Raw genomic sequence first — 26,748 nt, forward strand, 5'->3', positions numbered from 1 at the left:
GGACACTGTGTCCTATTGAAAATGAGAGCGGGGTCTTCTCTGAGGGTCCCGGTCACTGTTGACCTGTGGGAGCCCCTCTCCTGACCCTGCCGTGCTCCTCAGCTCGCCGGCACTTTGCTAACTGACTGGACGTGGTCGTGGGTGTTTAGGGTTATGAAGGGTGAACCACAACGTACTGAAAGCCCTTGATTTGGTTCAGAGGGTTCATGCTATACGTCTTGTCTCCCTTTCCCTTTGAGGTACTTAAAGGATTAAAAGGAGAGGTGGTGAAAGTGGTGTCACGTTTTGGGAGAACCTTACTTTCCAAATGGAAATTGCACTTTTTGCTGAAGCCTTTGCTCTCTTTGGTAGTGTGAGGCCCTTAAAGGAGTGGGTTGGCCAGGCCATGTTGGGCCCTCTTGACTCAACTTCGGAGGGGCCTTTGGCTCTGTAGGTCTGAATTAGGGAGGCCATGCCGTCCTGGGGTGTTGAGTGAAGCTGGGTTTGGGCAGATTGCTTCCAAACCTTCACACTGGTCTGCCCCTCAATGCATGCAGATGTTGAAGAGTTCCCAAACTTCATTTGGAGGCCCTGTTCAGGCAGCAGTTCTGTGGGCCACACCCTTCCCCACTCACAAACCATTGTGATGGATGCCTAGGTGTCAAATCCCCGTAGATGCTCTGCCCTGTCCTGCCACATTGGCTGCCATGGAGAAGTCGGAGGGAAGAACTCGGCTCTAAAAATTCCTTTAAAAGATTAAAACAACAATAATTATAAACATATTGTATAAAAACACACAAAAACAGAAACCCTCCTCTCCTCCATTTGGTGCAAGCTTGGGAAACGGGCAGCAGCCCCACGAGCCACTCTTGGACGTCATTCCCACTCCCGGGAGGAAGGCTTGTGCTGGAGAGGTCTGGATTCCAAATGGGCAGGTCACAGGAAGGTCATGATACTTCTCTGCATCCTGAAGAGGGCTGGGGACAGGGCCAGTGGGGGTGGTGAGGGTATTTATAGCACAGTGATTGAAAAGGGAAGATTGATGTGTAAATATAAAGGACACATGGGCTGGGGGTTGGTCATAGAAAAGAGAAGGTGTTTTTGAGCTCCTTTTCCAAACCCTCCAGGAACAATAAAGTAGAATGTGAGGAGTCCAGTGGAATTGAGGGGATGGTGTGATCGCCATTGCTTAATATTTGACAGTTGCTTACAGGAAAGCAGTCAGATTAGTTGAAAAGACTAAAGATTGGTGGTTAGTTAGTTTGAGGGATATGGCCCGCTGATTTCTTCTCTCAAGAGCAAGGACCTTTTGCCTCCAAAGTCAAATCTAGTGACGATTGGCACCAGAAGGAAATGACATTTGGGGTCTGTTCACTGTGGCCATGTAGTGACCTCCAGCTAGACTGTGGCATCGTTGACTCCACTGGATTTGGGCTCCATCAAGTCAGAGGCTCCTGGGGGATGGGGGCCAGCCATGCAGCTGACTCACGTTCGCTTTTCATCTGGGATGGAAAAGCCTGGTTTTCTGTTGAAATGCTTGATTGCGCTTATTGAGCTAACACATCTTGGTGACTGATGCTGATTTGCCTCGAAAGTTCTGAGTTTTCAGACTGTGTAGCAGCCGAGTGTTCCACATACTGTAGCTGTTCCCCCTGGGGGCACATACGGATAGGACGTGTTGATGTGGACTCTAAAACTGTAATTTTCTTGTAACTATTTTGGAATGATGCATATTTCTAATGTTTGTTATACTTGTACAGAGTATTGCTGTCAGTTGCTTTTTTTGGTTTGTTTTTTAAGGAAAAAATGGCCTGAAAAAATTTTTTAAAAGGACTTACAAATACCAAATACAAAAAATGTCAACACATTGTGCTTTGGTTTGTTTCCTTTCTTTCCGTCTTTACTTTGTGTCCACACCATTTCATCTACCAAGCAGCTTACCCGCCTGCATTCAACTGGGGCATACTTAACAAAAACAGGTTTTCTTTGGGGATTTTCCACATTGAATTAGTTTATCAGGGCTGCCATAACAAAGTACCACCGACTCGGGGCTTAACCAATAGACATTTGTTTTCTCACAGTTCTGGAGGCTGGAAGCCCAAGATCAAGGTGTCAGCAGGGTTGGTTTCCTCTGAGGCCTCTCCTTGGCTTGTCTTCCCTCTGTCATCTCATGGTCTTCCCTCTGAGTGTCAGTGTCCTAATCTCCTCTTCTTATAAGGACACCAGTCATGGGATTACAGCCCACCCTAATGACCTTATTTTACCTTGATTATCTCTTTAAAAACCCTGTCTCCAACTATATCCACATTCTGAGGTACTAGCGGTTAGGACTTTAACTTGAATTTTGGGGGGACATAAGTCAGCCCCAAACACGCATCCAGGGTGATTAAGTGAAAAGGAGACTTGGAAGAAGTGGGTGTGCATCCAAGATGGGGCTGTGTGTGCTCTCAGAGGGTCAGATGTGTGGGTCTGCAGACAGATAGACACCCACTTGGTGGTGGCACACATGCCTTAGGCAAGTCCCCAGGAGTTTTAGAGGGTTTTCTCTTAATGGATTTGGGGAATCCCATTACGCCTTGATGCACACTCTAAGCAGACTAGGATGATTTTGTTTTGAGATCTCTCTTGTTCCTCTTGCCTGAGACAAATTAATTAGTCCCTTCAACAGAGATGGATTGAGTGCCTACTGTGCACCAGCCACCATACCTCAGTGCCTACCATGCACCAGCCACTGTACCTCAGTGCCTACTGTGCAGCAGGCGCTATACCTCAGTGGTTGAGGATTCAAAGGTGAGCAAAATGGGCAAAACTCTCTGCCCTTATGGAGCTCATGATATGGAGCCAGACAAACAACATCGGTGAATAAAATCTTTATTATGTTTGTGAAAATATGGAGAAAAATGGCATTTCACACCCTGATGCCCCAACTCGTCATTTTCACAGGACAGGCAGTGTGGTTACACCGTGTCAGGAGGAAGCTCTCTGCAATGTTCTCCATACAATCCCTGCTCTGGGGGAAAATGAAACAGAAAGACTGTACAGCTGCAGTGCACGCTTCTCCGTCCCGTCCGGGAGACTAAGATGGACGCAGCGGAAGTTCTGCCCATAAGAAGTGGACAGTCCAGAGGGAGGGGCCAGAAACATGTGTGATGCAAATGCAAAACGAACCCCACAAAATACCAGAGGAGGCTTAAAGGAACAGGTCACAGGGATCTCAGAAGAATGAAGAGGGGTGGTATCTGAGCTGAGTCTTAAGTGGAATTTGAGCAGGAGGATAAAAGGTGGGGAAGGTTTGGGGTGTGGAAGCGCGTGCTTTGCCTAGAGAATGGTGAGTGCTTCCCGGTGACTGGAATCTGAGCAGGCGGGGAGGGTGTGGTGAGGCTAGGTGAGGTGAGGCTGATGACCCTGAAAGGTGATAGCTCTAGGGTTCTGTGTGTTGTTGACCGAAACTGTCTAACCTTGAAACACTATACCAGGCATGTGCGTGTGTGCATGCAGACATACACATATATGCACGTGTAAAGACAGGCACAGATACATAAATACACACACACAATTTTACCTTCACTGTTTTCTTTGGAAGCCAGCCCTGGTGCTCTAGTGGTTAAGATTCAGCACTCTCACCACTGTGGCCCGGGTTCATTTCCTGGTCAGGGAACCACACCCCCCCATCTGTCAGTTGTCATACTGTGGTCGCTGCATGTTGCTGTGATGCTGAAAGATCTGCCACTGGGACTTCAAATACCAGCAGGGTCCCCCATGGTGGAGAGGTTTCAGTGGCACTTCCAGACCAAGACAGACTAGGAAGAAGGACTTGGCCACCCGTTTCCAAAAAAATTGGCCATGAAAATCCTATGAATAGCAGGGGAGCATAGTCTGATAGAGTGCTGGAACCACGTGAGAGGCGGGCACAAAAAGACGGGGCAGGGTCTGCTCTGCTGTACACAGGGTCAATAAGAGTCACTAGTACTAACAACAAGAATTTCCTTTGATGGAAACTGCATGGTGGTCACAAGGGTGACCATGATAGGGTGGAAGGAAGGACACCATCAGACTCTTGGCTGGTTAGTAGGAGTAAAGGACATAATTGACCACACAGAACAGCACTTTCAGTGGGACACGTTTCCCTAGCCCTTAGGTCACCCCAGGTTCTCGGTGGTCATCGACAGTGGGCAGAGCAGGCAGGGTCCTATCAGAGCTTTCCAGGAGTTGGCCTTGACCTTCTCTCTCCCTCTCCCCTCACTCCCTTTCTTTTTCTCTCTCTCTTTCTCCCATCCTCCTCACCTCTCCCAACCATCTGGAGACTAAAGCTAAATGCTGGCCTGCTTTCCAAGTACTAAAGAGCTAGTAACAATTCCAGCACATTCCTGAGTTGTCTACTGGGAATTACTGGGTGAAATAAGATCAGTTTTCTAGGCACGGCATCCCTCAGTATGTCCACATCTGCCCAAGGTCTGTTGCTGTATATACTTTTCTGATCAGGCAAAAAGCACAGATCTGGAGCATATCACAAATTAATTATTACAGACAGAAATACTCCCCTGACTGAGGATAGAAAGTATTTTGCTTTTAAAAGGATGCTTGTGGATATACTGTGGTACAGAGAATGGTATGCATCCAAAAGTTAGGAGGCCCGAGCGTTAGTTCTTCCCTACCCAGAGTGACTGAGTGGAAATCACAGAACCTTTCTACTTTTGATAAGCATTAGGTGGCAGAGAGCTGAAGGTTGTCCAGAGTGTTGGGAGTGCAGCATCTGTGGGTTGTTGAATACACAGCCCTGCGTGCCTGAACAGATGTGGGCACTGGTTGACGTCTCGTTAAAGCTATTAACTTAAAAAACAAATTCGCCTGTTATTTTATCCTCAAAATGAGTTTATTCAAGAACAGCCAAAAGAATTGTAGTTTGGGATGTGCATGCTATGGCAACCCACAGGCAAATCTGGAAAACAAAGGAGGGGAGCTGCCTTTATAGAGAAAAAGTAGGAGGTCGGGCTGTTCTAAAGGTAAGTCCATTGGGGGAAAGTAACAGCTCAAGGTGACAATAACTTCTCATTGGCTGGGCTGTGGCTGGGTGGAGAGAGAAGTCTTCCTTCAGTAGTAAAGTCGTTTTACTTCCTAAGATGGGAGCCTCCATTTCTTCCTGTTTGGTGTAATTGATCTTGTGTCCTAAGACGTGAGAGCTCCCCCTACAGGCCTTCTCAACTCCATTTAACTGAAGTTTTTAAAAATTGATTTCCACAAAGCTGAGGAAGTTTAGAGACTTAGGTCCCTCAGAGGACATCTTCCCATGGGTGTTTTGAGCCCCAATGTCATCTGGCCATCACACCTTCAACTGGAAAGTGTCCAGGGGTCCACCCTCATGTCTTGGACCCTACTGCTCAGCAGTGAGGGGGCTTGAGGGTAAGTTCAGTAAGAAAAAAGGTGGCAGGTAAATTTTCTGTACAAATGAATTTGGTTATAATTTTGATGCAATAATATGCTGAGACATGCAGCATATTGCCTGGGACCTATGAAACACCCAATAAGTGGTTGCTATTCATTTATCAATTTAAATTTTTATGGATCACCTACTATGGGCTGGCAGTGGGCTCTGGGTATGTACATTTGTGTACAAGACTGGCATGATCACTTTCCTTGTGGAATTTAAGGGCCTATGGGAGAGACAGGAAATTAAAAAAAAAAAATTGAACATGTATTGCTGACACATTGCAGCTAGAATGAGAAGGCAGCCGTGGAGGAAGTGGACAGAAGGGACAGAGTGTGCCGACACCCTGAGGCAGGAATGAGTCTGGCCCTTTTGAACAACAGAAGACTGCGGTCCCTGGAGCATAGCTGGAGAGGGAGCTGAGAGCACAGTATGAAGCCAGAGAGGGAGTCAGGGGTCTGATCGTGTCAGGCTTCGTAAGCCACAGTAAAGAGATGGGACGTTAGTCTATGAGCAGTGGGAGGCCATCAGGGTTTCCAAAGGGAGTGTTTTGACTGTGCTGGTCACTGTGTGGGGAATGGATTGTAGGAGGGAAGACTGGAAACAGGGAAAGCTGTCAGAGGGTCTGGTTTAGCAATGGTTTTGGAAATAACCGATGGTAACTTGGTGAGGTTGGTGGCAGTAAAGATGGAGAGATGGTGAATTGGAGGTATATGATGACGGTGGGCTGATGCCCTCCCCAGCTTTCTTGTCTTTGACTCAAGACAAGGTTGTGCAATTTGCTTTGGACCGTGGATGTGGGCAGAAGTGACAGTACCATTTCTGAACATAGACCATAAGGAACTTTGCTTGTTTTGTTCACCCTCTTGTACCTCAACCACTGCCATGGAAGGAAGCTCCCCTGGGCAGCTGCTGCCCGATGAGCCTGGGCCCAGAATGAATACCTGTGGAGCAGAGCTGTCCCAGCCAAGCCCAGCTGGGCTCTACCTTGGAGCAGAGACACCTGGCCCAGCCCTGCCCAGGTTAGCTGGCCCCTGGCTGACCTGCACGTCCATGACAATAATTTATTCCTTGAGAATCTATGACTTTGGGGTCATTTATTATGTAGCATTTTTGTGGCAATAACTAAAACACTTAGCTTCACAGCAAGTAATTGGTAGAAGTGGAATTGAATCAACTCCAATGCTTGGATCCTAGTCATCTCTTTCAACAGTAGATGATTTTATTTAAAACAGTCAATTTCTTAACACAGAAAATTAGGAGCAGAACCTGGAGATATCTATCACATGAAAGAAAACAGTCAGGTTTTGCCCACACGTGTACCCTCGAGGACTTCGCTGAAGATCGTGATGTAGTTAGCGCTGCTGGGCTTGCTGCTCAGAGCCATCACTTGGGCTGGGGGAACAGATCAACAGTCTTCATGCTCTGATTCAGGCCAAAGTTCTCCCAGAGTCTTCTGCATCCACTATGGGTTTGGGGGAGGCAAGAGGATGCAAGTTGTTAGCTGTGGACTTTTTTAAAAAAACAGGCTAAAGTGAAAAATGCCCCAACATTCAAGTGTCTTCTGCTCCTAGCACTTAGTTTGATGAAGACTGCCAGGTACAGCCAAGAAACTGAGGCTTCGTGGGAGATGAAAACCAAAGATCACCTGTGCTCTTAGAACACGTAAAGCTTAAACGAGAAAAGCAATTTAAAGAACTACAAGGAGAGAATAATCTCATTAAAAATTAAGAAAATGCATAAAAGAAAGACAACTCCGGAATAATATAACGGTGGGATTTTACTTTGTTTCTGCTTGCCTAAATTTTTTAATTTCTCTCAGTGAATATGGCATACTTATTAAGAATAGTTAATTAAGAGAGCCTGCCCCATGGCATAGTAGTTAAAGTTCAGTGCACTCCACCTTGGTGGCCTGGGTTCACGGGTTCAGTTCCCTGGTGTGGATGTACACAACTCATCAGCCATGCTGTGGTGGTGACCCACATACAAAATAGAGGAAGATTGGTACAGATGTTAGCTCAGGGCCAGTCTTCCTTAGGCAAAAAGAGAGGAAGATTGGCAATAGATGTTAGATCAGGGCTAAGTTTCCTCAGCAAAAAAAAAAAAATTAATTTAAACCTTAGCATTTTTTTCTCCTTGACTCAAAAAATAAGCTATGATATTTTTAAATATATTTGTTAAGTTTTACAAAGTTCTTTAAAAAGAATGTGAATTCACTTTTTTGGAGTACCTCCTGTTTCCAGCAGTTTGTTAAAAACGAAAGTTAAGTTTTGGATCTTAGGTTCTGAGCTATAAAGCTGGAGGAAACAAGGGACTACCTTCTTGCCCCTGGCTGTGTGTGGGTCTGCCAGGGTAGAAGGCTGGTTGGCATCTGGGGACCAGAAGGCTTAGGAGGCAGGGAGAATAGAGGTTTAGGCACTGCTCCCCAAAGTTCTGACAGCCCTCCCATCCCTTCTGGGATTTCACAGTTCCCTTCCGGGCCGAACGTGGAAGATCCCTGGAAGCTCTGAGAAAAACATGAGACCGTAGGCTTTACCCATTACACCCCATCAAAGTCACTTTCTTGTAGGAGTTGAGCAGCAGTTGGGTGCGTGCAGCAGTTTTGAATGTGGCCACTAGATGGTGCCAGAGGACCGTGCTGAGGAAACAATCCTTGAGGTTGCGAGAGGGCAATGGAGAAAAGAGGATTGGAAAAAGAACCAAGGTGTTGAGAGAAGATGCCTAAAAATCAACAACAGGGCTAAGGAAGTGCCCTTGCCAGCAGTCGGTAGCTTTTTCCCTTGTAATTTATCATATAATATGTTCACAGTAAAAAAATTTAGGAAATTTTGATAAGAAAAAACAAGAAGAAAAAATCCTATGTAGTCTCCAACTATCAAGATGGCGCCCAATGATACTGCTTCCTGGTCTTCACACCCCCCTGTAGTCCCTTCCCACATTGTACCAGGTTTTGTCTGTGTGACCAACAGGATACAGCAGAAGTGGTGGTATGTTGCTTCCGAGATTAGTTTGTAAAAGATTCTGTAGCTTCTCTCTCTCTCTCAGCCCTATGAGAGGCCCACCTGCTGAGAAACTGAACCTCCTGCTAACAGCCAAGTGATCTTGGAAGCAGATTGTCCCAGGCAAGCCTTCAGATGACTGCAGCCTGGCCGACAGCTTGACTGCAACCTCCTGGGGACCTTGAACCAGAACCACCTGGCTAAGCCACCCCCAGATTCCTGAGCGTCAGAGACTGCTTTTGGCTTTGGGCTCAGATGGACCTGGTTGGTGTCCTAGCTGACCAGCTACTAACTGTGATACTGCAGACAAGCCACTCCACCTCTTTGGGCCTCTCGTTCTTCTTCTGTAAGATGAGAATAATAAAAGCATTTACACCTGTAAATGAAATAATGTGTGCAAAATTCATGGTTAACTGCTAGCTGCTTCTTTATATAGGCGGAGGCAGGACGTTCCCTTGGAGTATATGTCTTTGCTCTGAGAAGTTGAGTGCCCTACTTAATAATGCAGATGTCGTGAGTGTAGGAGCCTATTATTATTACGTCTTTCCTGAGGCAGAGCACAAAGTGCCTCTCCCCTTGGTATGCACAATTTTCATACAGAGCAAGAGGCTTTCTGGGAAGGAAAGTGCTGAGACTCCCTAACTTTTGGTCTCTGAGATTTGCAGTTAAAGAAACGTTTTGTTGGTTCAGGGTGACATTGACCATGATCCATCAGTGTAAAAGAATATTAAAGAGGGAGCCCCCCATGAGGGAATGGGGTGTCTGTGTTGGGGATGCAGGTTCAGCATTGGGGCGTATATGGGAAGTGCATGTTGCAGCATGTGCCTGGGGCTGGAAGCCCCTCTGGATCCAGCCATCCTGGACCATTGTGTTTTGGGGGAGCAATAGCTGAGCATGGGAGGGTGAACAAACAGAACTATGGCCTGGGAGTTCTTATCTGGAGTCTGGCCGTGGCACGGCAGGGGTCTAGGCCTGCAGCAGCAGCACTGCGGCAGTGAGTGGCAGACCTATGCCCATCAGATTATGCAGGACCGATGATGCGGCAATGACCAAAGACAATGCCTGGTCAGACTGTTAATTTTCTTCCTACTGGGTCTTCGGAAGCAGGAGTCCAATAGATTGAGTATTCTTCAGAAGTTCTTGGGTGGTTGGAGATGGATATAGGGTCCAGAAGTGTGTGAGAGATAATGGACTTCTGCTATTAAGGCAGATGTGGCCTAGGGGCCATTAGTTGGGCAAATAAAAGATGTGATTTAATTTGTATTTTCCAGATGGTGAAATAGATCGCATGAGTTGGGTGAACTAACTGCTGTTATAATAAATAACTCCCAGATCTCAATGCCTTTATACCTATGTCACAGTTTAGTGTGGTTGCCACCATTCAAGGACCTACGCTGGTACAGGTTCCACCACCTTTAGCCTCTCAAGGTCATCCTGAGTGTCACCATCCAGCTAACAAATGAGGAGAGAGACAATGTGTGGGAAGTTTCTATGAGCCAGGTTTGGAAGCGACATATATCATTTTTATCCACATTCTATTGTTTGGGAAATAGCATTTTGCTGTGTACCCAGGAAGAAGAGAACTGTGGATATTGGTGTTCTGGTCAGGCCAATGGATAAGGTGCTTAGCATGGTGCCTGGCACATGGTAGAGATTCCATAAATGGTGGTATCCTCCTCCCTTCCAGAGCCACCTGGCTGGGGAAGGAGTAGTTGGGAAAGAAAAGGCCTCTGTTTTCCTGCACTGGCATGGCGACCCAGCTGCTCCTGAATGTCTTGTTTTATGGATATAACAGAGGTACTGGGAGATGTCGAGTCCTGGTTTTGGTCCCAGTACAGTCACAGGAGCAGTCTGCAACTGCAAGTTCTGGCTCATCAGCAACTTGCACATTTACTGAGGATGTGTTCTTGCAGCCTCTGATCATACCTTTAATTACTTATCTGAAGCTCCTGAGAATCTCAAGGAGGTGAAAGAAATTCTCAGGCAGCTCTGAAGAACCCCCCAGGGATGACACTAATTTGCTCCTTTGCAAACTTTTCCTAACTCTTTGCCTCAGCTCCTTAGAGTATAATTAGTTTCCAAAGTCTGTCCTCATGCCATAGAGCTTGGCACGGGCCCCAGAAAGTAAAGGACTGACTGATCATTGAACTCACAGAACAGAGAACTAATTGGCCCTTTTTCTTCCCTTGGCGATATTTGTAGCAGCAGAGAACTTTTTCTACTAAATATATAGAGGCCAATATCTGGAGGGTTAGTGGAAACAATTGAGAATATGTGGACTCAATCAACAAGTTATTATCTTTTATGTTTATGGTATTATGTTATGCATAGTTTTTCAACTTTTTTTTTACTTAATATATTATGGAGCTCTTTCAATATCAGTCTATCTAGATGTATTCATCTGTATTAGTCTGCTCAGGCTGCTATAACAAAATACCACAGACTATGTGGCTTAAGCAACAGGAATTTTTTCTTATTGTTCTGGAGGCTGGAAGTCCAAGGTCAAGATGCTGGTGGATTTGGTTTCCTGGGGAGTGCTCTCTCCCTGGCTTGCAAAGGCTGCCTTCCAGCTGTGTCCTCACATGGCACAGAGAGAACTCTTTCTCTCTTCCTCTTATAAAGCTGCTAATCCCATTATGAGGGCCTCACCCTAATGACCTCATCTAACCTAATTGCCCCCCAAGACCCCATCTCCAAATACCAGCATATTGGTATTTTGAATTCAAATTTTTGGAGGACACAATTCAGTCCGTAGTACTATTCTTTTTTTATTTCTATTTTTTATTTCAGTTTTGTTGAGGTATAGTGGACAAATCAAATGGTGAGATATTTAAAGTGAACATCATGGTGATTTGATATACACATACATTGTGAAAGGATTCCCCATTTAGTTAATTGACACATCCATCACCTCACAACCTCATATCTTCATCTTTGAAGTAATTTGTTTTTGGTGAGAACATTTAGGTCCTACTGTCTTAGCAAATTTCAATTATACAATATAGTGTTATCATCTATAGTCACCATGTTACACATTAAATCCTCAGGCCTTATTCATCTTATAGCTGAAAATTTGTACCCTTTTAACAACCTTTCCCTAATTCTCCTACACTCAAGCTCCTGGCAACCACTTTTTTTTTTTTTTAAAGATTTTATTTTTTTCCTTTTTCTCCCCAAAGTCCCCCGGTACATAGTTGTATATTCTTCGTTGTGGGTCCTTCTAGTTGTGGCATGTGGGACGCTGCCTCAGCGTGGTTTGATGAGCAGTGCCATGTCTGAGCCCAGGATTCGAACTGAAGAAACACTGGGCCGCCTGCAGCGGAGCGCACGAAACTAACCACTCGGCCACGGGGCCAGCCCTCTGGCAACCACTTTTTACTCTTTGTTTCTGTGAGTTTGACTTTTTCTAAGATTCCACATGTAAGTGATACCACGCAGTATTTTTCTTACTCTGACTTACGTCATTTAGCAAAATGACCTCAAAGTCCACCAATGTTGTCACAAATGGCAGGATTACCTTCTTTCTCAAGACTAAATAATATTACATTCTTGTTTATCCATTCAACCATTGATGGATAATTAGTTTGTTTCTTTATTGGGAGGTTTTTGATTACTGATTCAATCTCCTTACTCTTAATCGGTCTGTTCAGATTTTCTATTTCTTCATGATTCAGTTTTGGTAGATTGTATGTTCCTAGAGATTTATTCATTTCTTATAAATTGTCTGATTTGTTGGCATGTAATTGTTTATAGTAGTTTCTTATGATCCTTTATATTTGCGTGGTGTCAGTTGCAATATCTTCTCTTTCATTTCTAATTTTATTTGAGTCCCCTCTCTTTTTTTCTTGGCAAGTCTAGCTAAATGACTTCTCATGAGAAATGACATAAGCCAAAGGGCAGGGAGATTACATATTTGAAAAACTGAAAAAAATCAGCCAAGAATTCTATATCCAGAAAAACTATCCTTAAACATGAAGGCAAAATAAAGACATTCCCAGATAAAATGAGAAAATTTTATTGTTAGTAGACCTGCTTTAAAAGAAATATTAAAGGAATTAAAGGAGTTAAAGTGTTTTAGGAACTGGTCTCACATGGTAGCTCAGATCCACATGAAAAACTCAGGAGTGTCAATAAAAGTAATTACATAAGAAATTATAAAAGATAGCATGAATAATTTTTCTCTTAACTTAAAATATAATTACACAAATTAAAAATTATAAAATTGTATTGTTGGGCTTATAACTTATAAAGATATAATATATTTTACAATAAGAGCACAAAAGAGGCGAAGGAAATGGACCTATATTAGAGCAAGAAAATGGCACAAGATGGTATCTTGAATCCATAGGAAGAAATGAAGAGTACAGGAAATGATAAATATGCAGGTTAATATAGAAGACTCTAAAAATATGTTTTTGCTCCTTTCTTCTCTTTAGAAAAGGTATTTACAAAAGATATCTTCTAAAGATATTCTTTAGAGACAAAATTGCATAAAGCAATAATTATAACACTGTATTTTTGGATTTAAATACAGTAATAAATATAACATTAATAGCACAAAAGAGAGGAAGAGAATGAAGCTATATTGTAGCAAAGTTTCTGCATTTTCTGGAATTTAGTTAGTATTAATCTGAAGTAGATTATGATAAGTTAAGATACAGGTTATAATTCATAGAGTAATGACTAAATTAAAAAACCTAAAAAATATCAACCAAGGGATGAAGTGGTACACTAGAAAACATATATTTAATACAAAAGAGGGTGATATGGGGAGAACAGAGAAAAAGGATATGAAACATAAGAAGACATGGCAAAATAACTGTTATAAACCCAACCATATCAATACTTAGCTAACATTAAATATAAATAGATTAAACACTCCAAACCAACCAGAGGCAGAAATTCCCAGACTAGATCAAAAAGCAAGATCCAACTATATGCTTTCTACCACAGATATGCTTAAGATTTAAACACACAAATAAGAGTAAAAGGATGGAAAAAGATATACCGTGAATACTCTAACCATAAGAGAGTTGGATTGGCAATATTAATATCAGACAAAATAGCTTTATAAAGAATCTTACTAGATTTACTAGTCTTACTAGAGACAAAAAAAAGTACTAGATTTAACAATTATAGATATCAACTATAAACATATATGCACCTAACAACAGAGCTCCAAGTCCCTGAAGCAAAAACTGACAGAATTGAAGGAAGAAATAGATAATTCAACAATAAATTTGGAGACTTCAATGCCCTACTCTCAATAATGGATAGTACAACTAGACAGACTATCAGCAAGGATATACAAGACTAGCAGTATCAACTAAGTGGACCAAACTGGTGTCTTTAAAACACTCCGCACAACAGCAGCAGCAGAAAACGCATTATTCTGCACACAGTCAGGTGACATAATTCTGGGTAATGTGATGTAAAGGTAAGTCTGGTGGGGACTTCTGGACAAGTTTCCTTTCATGATACAGATACCAATATTTCCTGCTCTTCACTTCCTTCCTCTTCCCAGCTGAAATGCTGACGTGAGTCTGGAGGTGGAGTAGCATCTTATGATCATGAGGCACCCATGGGGATTGTATTGGTCAAGGATATGAGAGGAAACAGCACACACTTGGATGAGCTAAATGAAGATAACTCATTAGATAGTCTAGAGTAGCAGGCTCAAGGGAAGACAACAAGGAATGGTGAAGGAACCAGGGGCTAACAACAGTTGAAATTCTGTATTACTTCTGGGCTGATGGAGACAGAAAGGAGGGAGAGTTGTAGCTGTAGGAGAGGGCTGACTGACAGGAACTGTGGGCTTTAGAGCAATGCAGTCATTGCCAACACACAGGCCTATGAAGAAGGTTCCAGGAGAGCAAACACACCAGACTCACTCTCCTCTCATGCTGATCTCATGTTGGTGCACACCACATTGGCTAAACCTAGTCAGGAACCATAGTGTAGAAGAACCCATTGAAGCCGTCCATGAAAATCACCTCACAGACATACAGCATGGTGAATAAGAGTGAAGAGTGGAGCTGGTGTGCAAACAGAGAGTGTTCAGGATAGTCCACCCTGATGCCTCTCAGTGTCTACACTTGTCCTCATTTTGTATAAAAATTTTATGTCTTTTACACAGGGGACTTAGTCATACTTCAATAAGATGCTGTTAATTCAATCTTTATCCCATCTGAATCCTAAAATGTTAGCTACCACCATGCTCTTGATATAAGGAAGTGGGGAAAAAAGGGAAGATAGAAACAATCAGCGTAAAAGAATAGTTCCTCCTTCTGTAGCTAGTTAATAGGCCTAAACTGACACTCATAGCCTGTGCTGCCTTTAGACACAGGCATGTGGAGCCCCTACTCCAGGTCCTATGCCTCAGGAGACCCTATGCTTTGGAGCACTTTCCTTAAATTTTTTTGGTTCTCCATCCAGGGCTTGACAGAAGCCAGGGAGAGAAAAAGAAAAAAACAGTTACTCAGAACTGTTCAGATTTCTTGGGTTTCAGTGATGGGAGGTTATGAAGGTGCTAGACAGCTAGATAAAAATCAAATGTTTTGTTTATCACACCTGTAGTTCAAGACTTAAGATACACATTTTGGTTTATGCATATTGTTGTTAAACAAGCTTGGCAAGCCTGCTCAAAAGTTAGAACTCTCTTCTCTCTAAGTCAGGCAAAAACAATTTCAATTGTTTTAATATTTTCATATGTTTTCTCCTCTTTGATTGTGGATCTGTAGGTTGAGTTCCCTAGGAAACACCTCTGAGACTGAGTGTGTGTGTAAAAATTTACTGGGAAGTGCCCTCAAGGTCAACATCTATAAAGGAGTTAAGGAAGCAGAATTGAGCAGAGGGAGAAGTTGAACCATGATGCAGTAACACAAAAGGTCTTGGATGATACCACAAGGAGCTTTAGAGCTGGGATGGCCCTATAGAGTTGTCCTAAGCTAAGGCAAGAGGCCCAGGCCTTTTTACTAATAAATTGGCCAGTCATTGATTGCAGCCTACTGGAGGAAGAGAATGATATTGGTACCTCCCTGGGGGAGGGCCAATTTCTGGGGGAAGCAGCAACTGTGAGCTCTGAGCAGCCATCACTCCTAGAGCTGAGGGAATGAGCACCTTCATCCTGAAGAGGCATCTGGGTTGATTACAACAACATCCACTACAAACTCTTTCCTTGAATCAGATATCCCTATAGTGAGCATGTTGTCTTTAATTTTGAGTCCAGTGTAGCTTCCGCTATAATATCAACAGAAACAATTCCCATCTATGAACTGTTTAAAGAGAATTATATGAGAGAAACCCCTAAACCTCAAACCAAATTCTTTGCTTTTAATAGTTTTTATTGCAGTAACATTGGATTATAACATTACATAACTTTCAGGTGTACATCGTAATATATTTCAAATTCTGTGTAGATTACATCATGTTCACCAGCCAAAGACTAATTACAATCCATCACCACACACATGTGCCTAATCATCCCTTTTGCGCTCTCCCCCCCACTTCATCTCTGGTAACCTCTAATCCAATCTCTGTTGCTATGTGTTTGCTTGTTGTTGTTTTTATCTTCTACTTGTGACTGAGATCATATGGTATTTGACTTTCTCCCTTAGACTTATTTCGCTTAGAATAATGCCCTAAAGGTCCATCTACATTGTCACAAATGGCTTGATTTCATAATTTCTTATGGCTGAGTAGTATCCCACATCTTCTTTATCCATTCATCCCTTGATGGGTACCTAGGTCGCTTCCAAGTCCTGGCTATTGTGAATAATGCTGCGATGAAGGTAGGGGTGCATGTATCTTTATGCCTTTGTGTTTTCAATTTTTTTTGGATAAATACCCAGAAGTGGAATAGCTGGATCATATGGTAGATCTATTCTTATTTTTCTGAGGAAACTCCCTAATTTTTTCCATAGTGGCTGCACCAGTTTGCATTCCCAACAGCGGTGAACAAGGGTTCCCTTCTCTCCACATCCTCTCCAACACTTGTTTCCTGTCTTGTTAATTATAGCCATTCTGCCTGGAGTAAGATCGTTTCTCCATGTAGTTTTGATTTGCATTTCCCTGATAGTTAAGGATGTTTGAACATTTTTTCATATGCCTGTTGGCCATCCATATATTTTCTTTGGAGAAATCTCTGTTCAGATCTTTTGCCCATTTTTTAATTGGGTTGTTGGTTTTTTTGTTGTTGAGATGCATGAGTTCTTTGTATATTTTGGATATTACCCCCTTATCTGATACATGGTTTGCAAATATCTTCTCCCAATTGTTAGGTGGTCTTTTCATTTTGTTAGTGGTTTCCTTTGCTGTGCAGAAGCCTTTTAGTTTGATGTAATCCCATTTGTTTGTTTTTTCGGTTGTTTCCCTTGCCCGGTCAGACATGATATTTGAAAAAATGCCGCTAAGACTGATGTCAAAGAATGTACTGCCTATGTTTTCTTCCAGAAGTTTTTATGGTTTCAGGTCTTACATTCAAGTCTTTAATACATATTTAGTTGATTTTTGTGCATGGTGTAAGATAATGGTCTACTTTCATTCTTTTGCATGTGACTATCCCGTATTCCCAACACCATTTATTGAAGAGACTCTGTTTTCTCCATTGTATGCTCTTGGCTCCGATGTGGAAAATTAGCTGTTCATATATGTGTAAGTTTATTTCTGGGCTCTCGATTCTGTTCCATTGATGTGTGTGTCTGTTTTTGTGCCAGTACCATACTGTTTTGGTTACCATAGCTTTGTAGTATATATATATATATATATATATATTTTTTTTTTTTTTGAGGAAGACTGGCCCTGAGCTAACATCCGTGCCCATCTTCCTCTACTTTATATGTCCGATGCTTGCCACAGCATGGCTTGACAAGTGGTGCCATGTCTGCACCCGGGATCCGAACTGGTGAACCCTGGGCCACCAAAGCAGAACGTGCACACCTAACCGCTGTGCCACTGGGCCGGCCCGCTTTGTAGTATATTTTTAAATCAGGGAGTGGGATACCTCCAGCTTTGTTCTTTTCCCTCAGGATTCCTTTGGCTACTTGGGGTCTTTTGTTGTTCCATATAAATTTAGGATTCTTTGTTCCATTTCTGTGAAAAATGTTACAACTTTGATAGGATTGCATTGAATCTATAGATTGCTTTAGGATACATGGACACTTTCACTATGTTAATACTTCCAATCCAAGAACATGGAATATCTTTCCATTTCTTTGTGCCTTCTTCAACATCTTTCAACAATGTTTTATAGTTTTTGGTGTACAGATATTTCACCTCTTTGGTTAAGTTTACCCCTAGGTATTTTATTCTTTTTGGTGCAATTGTAAATGGGATTGCATTCTTAATTTCTCTTTCTGCTACTTCATCGTTAGTGTATAGAAATTCAACTGATTTTTGTATGTTATTTTGTATCCTGAAACTTGACTGTATTCATTTATTATTTCTAAAAGTTTTTTAGTGGATTCTATAGGGTTTTCTATGTATAAAGTCATGTCACCTGAAAGTAGTGACAGTTTCATTTCTTCCTTTCCATTTTTGATCCCTTTTATTGCTTTTTCTTGCCTGATTGCTCTGTCTAGGACTTCCAATACTATGTTAAATAAGAGTGGTGAAAGTGGGCATCCTTGTCTGGTTCCTGTTCTTAGAGGGATAGCTTTCAGTTTTTCTCCACTGAGAATGACATTAGCTGTGGATTTGTCATATATGGTCTTTATTATGTTGAGGTACCTTCCTTATATACGCATTTTATTCATTCAGAGTTTTTATCATAAATGGAAGCTGTATCTTGTCAAATGCTTTCTCTGCATCTGTTGAGATGATCATGTGATTTTTATTCTTCATTTTGTTAATGTGGTGTATCACATTGGTTGATTTATGGATGTTGAACCATGCTTGCATCCCTGGAATGAGTCCCACTTGATCATGGTGTATGACCTTTTTAATGTATTGTTGTATTTGATTTGCTAGTATTTTTTTTGAGGATTTTTGCATCAATGTTCATCAGTGATATTGGTCTGTAATTTTCTTTTTTGGTGTTGTCCTTGTCTGGTTTTGGTTTCAGGATAATGTTGGCTTCGTAGAATGAATTAGGAAGCTTCCCCTCCTCTTCAACTTTTTGGAAGAGTTTGAGAAGGATAGGTGTTAAGTCTTTTTTGAATGTTTGGTGGAATTCACCAGGGAAGCCATCTGGTCCTGGACTTTTATTTTTTGGGAAGTTTTTGATTACTGTTTCAATCTCTTTACTGGTGATTAGTCTATTCAAATTCTCTACTTTTTCTTGATTCAGTTTTGGAAGGTTGTATGATTCAAAGAATTTATCCATTTCTTCTAGATTATCCAATCTGTTGGTGTATAGCTTTTCATAGTATTCTCTTATACTCTTTTGTATTTCTGAGGTGTCCATTGTAGTTTCTCCTCTTTCATTTCTGATTTTAATTATATGAGCCTTCTCTCCTTTTTCCTGGTGAGTGTAGCTAAGGGTTTGCCAATTTTGTTTATCTTTTCAAAGAACCAGCTCCTGGTTTCATTGATTTTTTCCTATTGTTATTTCAGTCTCTATTTTGTTTATTTCTGCTCTGATTTTTATTATTTCCTTCCTTCTTCTGATTTTTGGCTTTGTTTGTTCTTCTTTTTCCAGTTTGTTTAGCTGCACTGTTAGATTATTTATTTGCGATTTTTCTTGTTTGTTGAGGTAGGCCTGAATTGCTATAAACTTCCCTCTTAGAACTGCTTTTTCTGTATCCCATAGATTTTGGCATGTCTTATTTTCATTTTCATTTTTCTCCAGGTATTTTTTGGTTTCTCCTTTTATTTCTTCATTGACCCAATCGTTATTCAGTAGCATTTTGTTTGCTCTCCACATTTTTGTGGCTTTTCTGGTTTTCTTCTTGTAGTTGGTTTTTAGTTTCATGCCTTTGTGGTTAGAAAAGATGCTTGGTATTATTTCAATCTTCTTAAATTTATTGAAACTTGTTTTGTGTCCTAATATGTGATCAATCCTGGAGATGGTCCCATGTGCATTTGAAAAGAACTTGTATTCTGCGATTTTGGGATGGACTGTTCTATATATCTACTAAGTCCATCTGGTCTAATGTGTCATTTAAGGCCAGTGTTTCCTTATTGATCATCTATTTGGATGCTCTATCCATTGGTGTAAGTGGACCGTTAAAGTCCCCTGCTATTATTGTGTTACAGTCTATTTCTTCTTTTATGTCTGTTAATAATTGCTTTATATATTTAGGTGCCCCTATGTTGGGTGCATAGATATTTACAAGTGTTCTATCCTCTTGTTGTGTTGTTCTCTTTATCATTGTCTAGTGCCATTCTTTGTCTCTTGTTCCAGTTTTGGTTTTAAAGTTATTTTGTCCAATATAAGTATTGCTACCCCCACTTTCTTTTCTTTGCCATTTGCATGGAATATCTTTTTCCATCCTTTCACTTTCAGTTTGTGTCTGTAGGTCTAAAGGGTGTCTCTTGTATGCAGCATATACATGGATCTTGTTTTTTTTATCCAGTTGGCCACCCTATGGTATTTGATTGGACCATTTAGTCCATTGACATTTAAAGTAGCTATTGATAAATGTGTATTTATTGCCACTTTGTTACCCTTTGTTTCTGGTTGTTTTAGTTGATAAATATGTATTTATTGCCATTTTGTGACCCTTTGTTTCTGGTTGTTTTAGTAGTTCTTTTCTTGCTCTCTTCCCTTGTGGTTTGATGGCTTTCTTTAGTAATATGTTTGATTTTTTCTATTAATTATTTGTTTATTTATTATAGGTTTCTGGTTTGTGATTATCATGAGGTTCATATATAATATTCTGCATATATAGCAATCTATACGGAGTTGATAGTCTCTTTAGTTTGATGTCTTTTTAAAAGCTCTACTCTTTTACTCCCCTCCTCCCACATTTTGTGTTTTTAAAATCATATCTGATCTCTTATTTTGTGTGTGTGTATATATTACCTTCTTATCATTGAAATAGGTAATTTCAGTACTTTTGTCTTTTAACCTTCATATTATCTTCATAGGTGCTTGATTTTCTACCTATACTGTATTTTTGCCTTTATCAGTGGTTTTATTGCCTTTTCTTTTGGATAATTTTCTTATCCCTATTTGTAGTCTTTGCTTTCCCACTTAAATAAGTCCCTTCAGAAGTTTTTCTAGAACTGGTTTCTTGGTGATAAACTCCTTTAATTTTTTCTTGTCTGAGAAACTCTCTGTCCTTCCCTTCTGAATGATAACCTTTCTGGACAGTGTATTCTTGGCTGCAGGATTTTTTCCGTGTAGCACTTTAAACAAGTTGTGCCACTCTCTTCTAGCCTGTAGGGTTTAGGCTGAGAAGTCAGCTGATAGCCTTATGGGCTTTCCTTTGTATGTCACTTGGTGCCTTTCTCTTGCTTCTTTTAGGATTCTCTCTTTATCTTTAATATTGGACATTTTAATTATAATTTTCTTTGTGTGGGCCTGTTTGAGTTTATCTTTTTTGGTGCTCTCTGTGCTTCCTGTATTTTGATGTCTTTTTCCTTCCTTAAGTTAGAAAAGTTTTCAGGTATTCTTTCTTCAAATAGATTCTCTGCTGCTTTGTCTCTCTCTTCTTCTGGGACAACTACAATACAAATGTTAGTGTGCTTGATGTTGTCCCAGAGTTCCCTTAGACTGTTCTCATTCTTTTTATTCTTTGTTCTTTTTTCTTTTATCTGTGCAGCTTGGGTGATTTCCACTAGTCTTTCATACAGCTCACTGATCTGTTCTTCTGTACCATGTAGTCTGCTATTGAGTCTCTCTCATGAATTCTTCATTTCCAGTATTGTATTCTTCATTTCTGATTGGTTCTTTTTTATATTTCCCAATTCTTTGTTGACGTTCTCACTGTGTTTATCCAGTCTTCTCCCAATATCTGTCAGCATCCTTATGACTTTTTGTTTGAACTCTTTGTTAAGTAGAGTGCTTATTTCTGTTTCATTTAGTTCTCTTTCTGGGGTTTTGTCCCGTTCCCTTGCTTGGAATGTATTCCTTTGCCTCCTCATTATGACTCTTTCTCTGTGCTTATATCTATGTATTAAGTGAGTCAGCTATGTCTCCTGATCTCGGAGAAGTGGCCTTATGTAAGAGATGCATTTTGAGGTCCAGCAGTGTGCTCTTGTCTCATCACCAGTCCAAATGTTCCAGGAGTGATCCCTGTGTGGGCTACTTGTGTCCTTCTGCTGCAGCAGGGTTGCTCTTACTGCAGGTACTCAGGGAGTCTGGGCTTTCCCCCCGGCCAGCTGTTTGTAAATCAGGTTTGTGGAGCCCCAGCACTGTTGGCTACAAGGTATAATAACACAATCCTGTTGCAGTTTTCCTGTTAAATGAGTAGGCAATCAGTGTAGCTACTTTCTAGGCTCAGGAGCTTATAGTTGCTGTAGGTGTCATGCCTGCAAGTCTGTTGTCAGTTCTCTTAGGATTGCAGCTGAGTGGGGCTGGCTCCAGGCATGGGAGCACCCAATTGTTTCAGGTTTTGGAAGGTGGGGCCAATCCCCTTTGTGGCTGTTTGTGAAGCACAGGTCTTCTGCCACTCATATGCCCCACCCCCCACAGATCCACACGCACCATCAACACAGTCTGGCCTGTGCACACTTCCCAACCCCCTGGAGCATACCCAATCTTCCCACTACAGAGGCCCCCACCACTCCACAAATTTACTTGGTCCACAGGTAACCTGGTCCTCACACAGGCCGTACCCCACAGAGGTGGACACACTTGCCTGCCTGTAGAAGATCTATGCAGGCTGAAAAGTTGCCCAAGGGCTTGCTGATGTGTGGGGCTGGTCCCTAGGGTGGGCTACCTGCCCTGGCTGAACTGGATTAAATCTGCATTCCAGTGCATGTGGCAGACCCCTGGGCTAACAGGCCAGGGGAACTCCAATGATGTCTGCCAGCGTCTGTGTCAGCACACCTGTACTAGGTCACAACAATGGCTGCCACCAATGTCTCAGTCTTTGTAGGTGTCTCTCCTCTCACCAAGATGCACCCAGAGCCTACCAAGGGAGTCTCTTTTCACCAAAGGGTTGTGCACCTTTCTTTCTGGTGATTTTAGGTTGCTCTCTGAGATGGGTGAATTTGTGTGTGGGCCCTTTAAGAGCTGGCATTATTCCACTAATGTTGATAGCTTTTCTGAGAGTATTCCACATTGTAATTAGTAGCCAGTGAAGCCAGATAGTATGACACTCATCTCAGGTGTGCTGAGTCTGCAGGATATTTATAGTGGTAATGTGCCCCAACTCAGGTCCCCACTTCTCCAGGGAAGGCTATGTACCTTAGGGGGTCCCTGCTGTGTTGGCTGTGAAGCTCTGCTGCTCGAGAAAGTGTTTTTTTTCCTCTCCAGAAGGAATTTCTGCCTCTTCAACCTCAGTCCGAGCTGTCCCTTGTTGTGGGGGTTCTTGTTGTCCAGTTTTCAGTTCTCTCTCCGGGGTAATTTTTCCAAGAATAGTTGTAACCTGATTGTGTTTATGGGAGGAGGTGAGATTAGTCTGCCTACACTGCCATCTTGATGAGATCTGTCAGTGTCACAATCCAATGTACACATCAGGATAGATGCAGAGAGGGCTGATGGCCACTCTGAGTTTATAATAACCATCGTTTCAATATATACATAGCTTACATCTGTTAAACATACACAGGTATTCTGGATGAAGTAATTAGCGAATGCCAAGAATTCTTAGTGATTTCTCAAGGAGCCCTCCCTTGGCCTGTGTTTTGATATTATCAGGTTGTTGCTGTGCTCCTATATTTTTATCTCAGAGCAGGCAAGGTCTCTTAGGCAACGGTCCCTCTTGCTCCGGATATCAATATCGTTTCTCCATCTGTGCCCCCGGGTGGCCGCCGCCTGGCTTAGTTTGCCCCCCCCAGGGGGTCTTACCCATCATTGGCTAACCAGCCTTCTCACCTCTGGGTCACAGTTTGTTGGCAAGCTTTTTCCAGTGATTATTAACCCTTCCTATGTCAGGGGTGGCTACAAGGTCTCCCAAACCAAATTCTTTAAGTGAGAGTTGTCTAGAAGTCTGGAGTTGCCAAAGTAATGGTAACAACAATAACTGCCATAAATGCAGCTCCTTACCATTGACAATATGCTTTTACCTCCACTTCCATCTCTTTTAATTCTCTGTATAACCCTGCGAAGTGGTAGGAAAAGTAACTTTATCCTCATTTTAAAATGAGGAAACAGGTGAGGAAAAGGATAGTGATATCCACTGTGGCATTTGTTTTTAGTGTCATTGCTTTATTAGAATATACATGTCTGATATAACTCATCACTGAGAGGCTATTGCCCAGAGGCAACAGTACTATACGTTATGAAACAGACTGCGTTTCGGCATCAGATTTCTCTGTGCAAACATTTAACTTACCCAGGGCACCTGTAAGGGAATATATTTTTGCCTAAAGTCAAACTACTAGTAATTGATAGAGTACGCCCTCCAAACTAGATATTTAGACTTCAAGTCCAAGACCCTTTATGCTGTATTATACTATTTCTTTGTGTGATAAAATTTAAGGGATGATCACTGACTTATTCCCAGCACCTTCTTTGGAAACTGGTATGATTCAGGCTGTACCAACCCCATTGAGCTTCACATCAGGGTATCTCCTATTTCTGCCCAACCACAGTCTCTTCATGGCATTTTTCACCTCCATGTTTCTCAGGGTATAGATCATAGGGTTCAACATGGGTGTGATGATGGTGTAAAACACAGCCACCATCTTGTCCTCAGTAAAAGTGGTGGAAGGCCTTAGGTAGATGAAGAGGCAGGGGACAAAAAACAAGATCACCACAGTGATGTGGGAAGCACATGTGGAGAGGGCCTTGTGCCTCCCCTCTGATGAGCGGGTCTTGAAGGAAAGCAAGATGACAGTGTAAGAGCCCACAAGAATGACAAAGCAGCTCAGTGAAATCATGCCACTGTTGGCCACCACAATGAGCCCCACTGCATATGTGTCTGTGCAAGCCAGCTTCAGTAAAGGGTGGACATCACAGAAGTAGTGGTCAATCAGGTTGGGGCCACAGAAAGGCAGTTGTACAGTGAGAATAGTCTGGATAAAGGAATGCACAAAACCTCCTAACCAACAAGTCAGCACCAGTATGGAGCAGACCTTCCAGTCCATGATGGTTGTATAACGTATAGGCTTACAGATGGCCACATACCTGTCATAGGCCATCACTGTGAGGATAAAGATCTCCGTACAACCAAAAAGATGGACACAAAAGAGCTGTACCATACAACCAACAAAGGAGATCCTTTTGACCTTGGCTTGGAAGTCAATAATCAGCTTGGGGGCTGTAACAGAGGAATAGCAGATGTCAACAAAAGATAGGAAGCTAAGGAAGAAGTACATTGGAGAGTTGAGATTTGGGCTCCTTTGGATAGTCATTACAATAAAAAAATTTCCAGTCATGAGGATCATATAAAAGAGTCAAAACAAAAAGAAGCATAGTTGCTGCACTTGCTCATTTTGGGAGAGACCTGTGAGGATAAATTCAGTAACGTTATTTTCCATGGAATCTGGGTAGTTCACAAGAGAAAAACACCGTGTGACTTTACCTATAGGAAAAAATATATACAGGCCAATTAGATTTGGGCACATGGTACCATAACATTATTAGTATTATTTTTAACAATTATTCACAAAATTTCTTACTTAAGGTATTGGTTTGGGTAAAGTCTGTTTCATAAAATTACCAGAGATTGAGAAAGAGAGGTGGGGGAAGGAGACAAAGAATGAGAGAGAGAGAGTGTAGGAGAGAGAGAAAAGAAAAATTAAAGTTAGATAGGCTTTAAGCAGATTCAGGGATGCAGTCTAGGCTGTCCCCTTAAGCATCAGTAGTCTGAATCATCATTGCTCCAGAATTCGAATTAAGTTTTTCTGTTAAATCAAGGCTCCAAGTGATAACCACCATTTTTTTTACTCCAGGATACTTTCTACTTATTTTCCAATTGATATTTGGAATCTAAGTAACCACACACACACACACACACACACACACTTTTGTGATCACAAATAAGGAAGTCTTAAAATGTAAAACTTTGAGTCAGACTGGGGATATAAGTAACCTTTTATATGGCTCTTTGGCCTCCCAAATTACTGACAGCCTGATTGGTTTGGTCTTATTTTAGATTATGCCAGGACTGCACTCTTTGTCACTCCGTATGTGTCTAAAAGTTGGGAAATGCATAGAGGCTTTACAAAAAGGAACCACCATTTGCAAGATGCTCAAGACTTCAGATTCTAGTTAACATTAGTAGTTATAGGATATGGGGAGAAAATAACTCTGGGCTAAGTTTAGTCTGCCTCTGACAATGACCAACTGTGAGATCCAGGGTAAGTTGCTCACCTTCATAGAGATGCAGTTTCTTGGTCATTGGGTTGGGTTATACATGAACACCAAGATTTCCCCCAATTTTTATGTTATATCATAAAATTTGGGATGATCTTTTCAATACAGTGAATCACAGTCCTTGAATGTGAGTTATTTGTTTCGTTATCTTTGCATTCTTTTGAATCAAAAGATGTATGAAGGTGGGGATGATGTGTATGTTTGTTTAATTTTGTATTGCCTGAGTACAAATACTGCTTCCATTAGCTTTGCAAGTCTTTTATTATTTTGTGTTCTTTTTTTCCTGCTTTTTCTCCCCAAATCCTCTTGGTACATACTTGTATATTTAGTTGTGGGTCCTTCTAGTTGTGGCATGTGGGATGCTGCCTCAGCATGGCCTAATGAGCCGTGCCATTACTGCGCCCAGGATCCAAACTGGTGAAACCCTAGGCCACCAGGAGTGGAGCACATGAACTTCACCACTCAGCCATGGGGCCGGCCCCTATTATTTTGTTTTCTTTTATTGCACAAACCCTTGTGTCCAAGGCTTTGGCAAGTCACTTAAGCTTTTTGAATCTCAGTTTCTTCATTCTTCAAATGGAAATGATACTGACTACTTTCGAGAACTTTAAACACCAAACTTAGCCCAGTATATAGTAAGCGCGCACTGAATTATGCCTTTTCATTTTCCAACTAGATTACCAGTACTTAAAATATTTTATTATGAAAAATTTCAAACATATACAAAATGGAGATAATTATATTATAAACTCTCATATGATGGTCATTTAAATTAAAACATTATTAATGTTTTGCTACATTTGCTTCATCAATTCTCTTTTTCTTTTCTTTTCTTTCTTTTTTTGCTGAGGAAGATTTGCCCCGAGCTAACATCTGTTGCCAATCTTCCTCTTTTTGTATGAGAGCTGCACAGCCACTGACAAAATGTGTAGGTCTGTGCCCGGGAACTGAACCCAGGCGACTGAAGTGGAGCACAC

General features: G+C 41.7%; 1 pseudogene; it reads right to left on the bottom strand.

Annotated features, from left to right (window-relative positions):
- Positions 1 to 6,875: 6,875 nt before the first annotated feature.
- LOC138916589 (olfactory receptor 4S2-like) overlaps positions 6,876 to 26,748 on the bottom strand; it is a 29,050-nt pseudogene continuing 9,177 nt past the window's right edge.

Source organism: Equus caballus, chromosome 12 (assembly GCF_041296265.1).
Source record: "Equus caballus isolate H_3958 breed thoroughbred chromosome 12, TB-T2T, whole genome shotgun sequence".
Classification (NCBI taxonomy): Eukaryota; Metazoa; Chordata; class Mammalia; order Perissodactyla; family Equidae; genus Equus; species Equus caballus.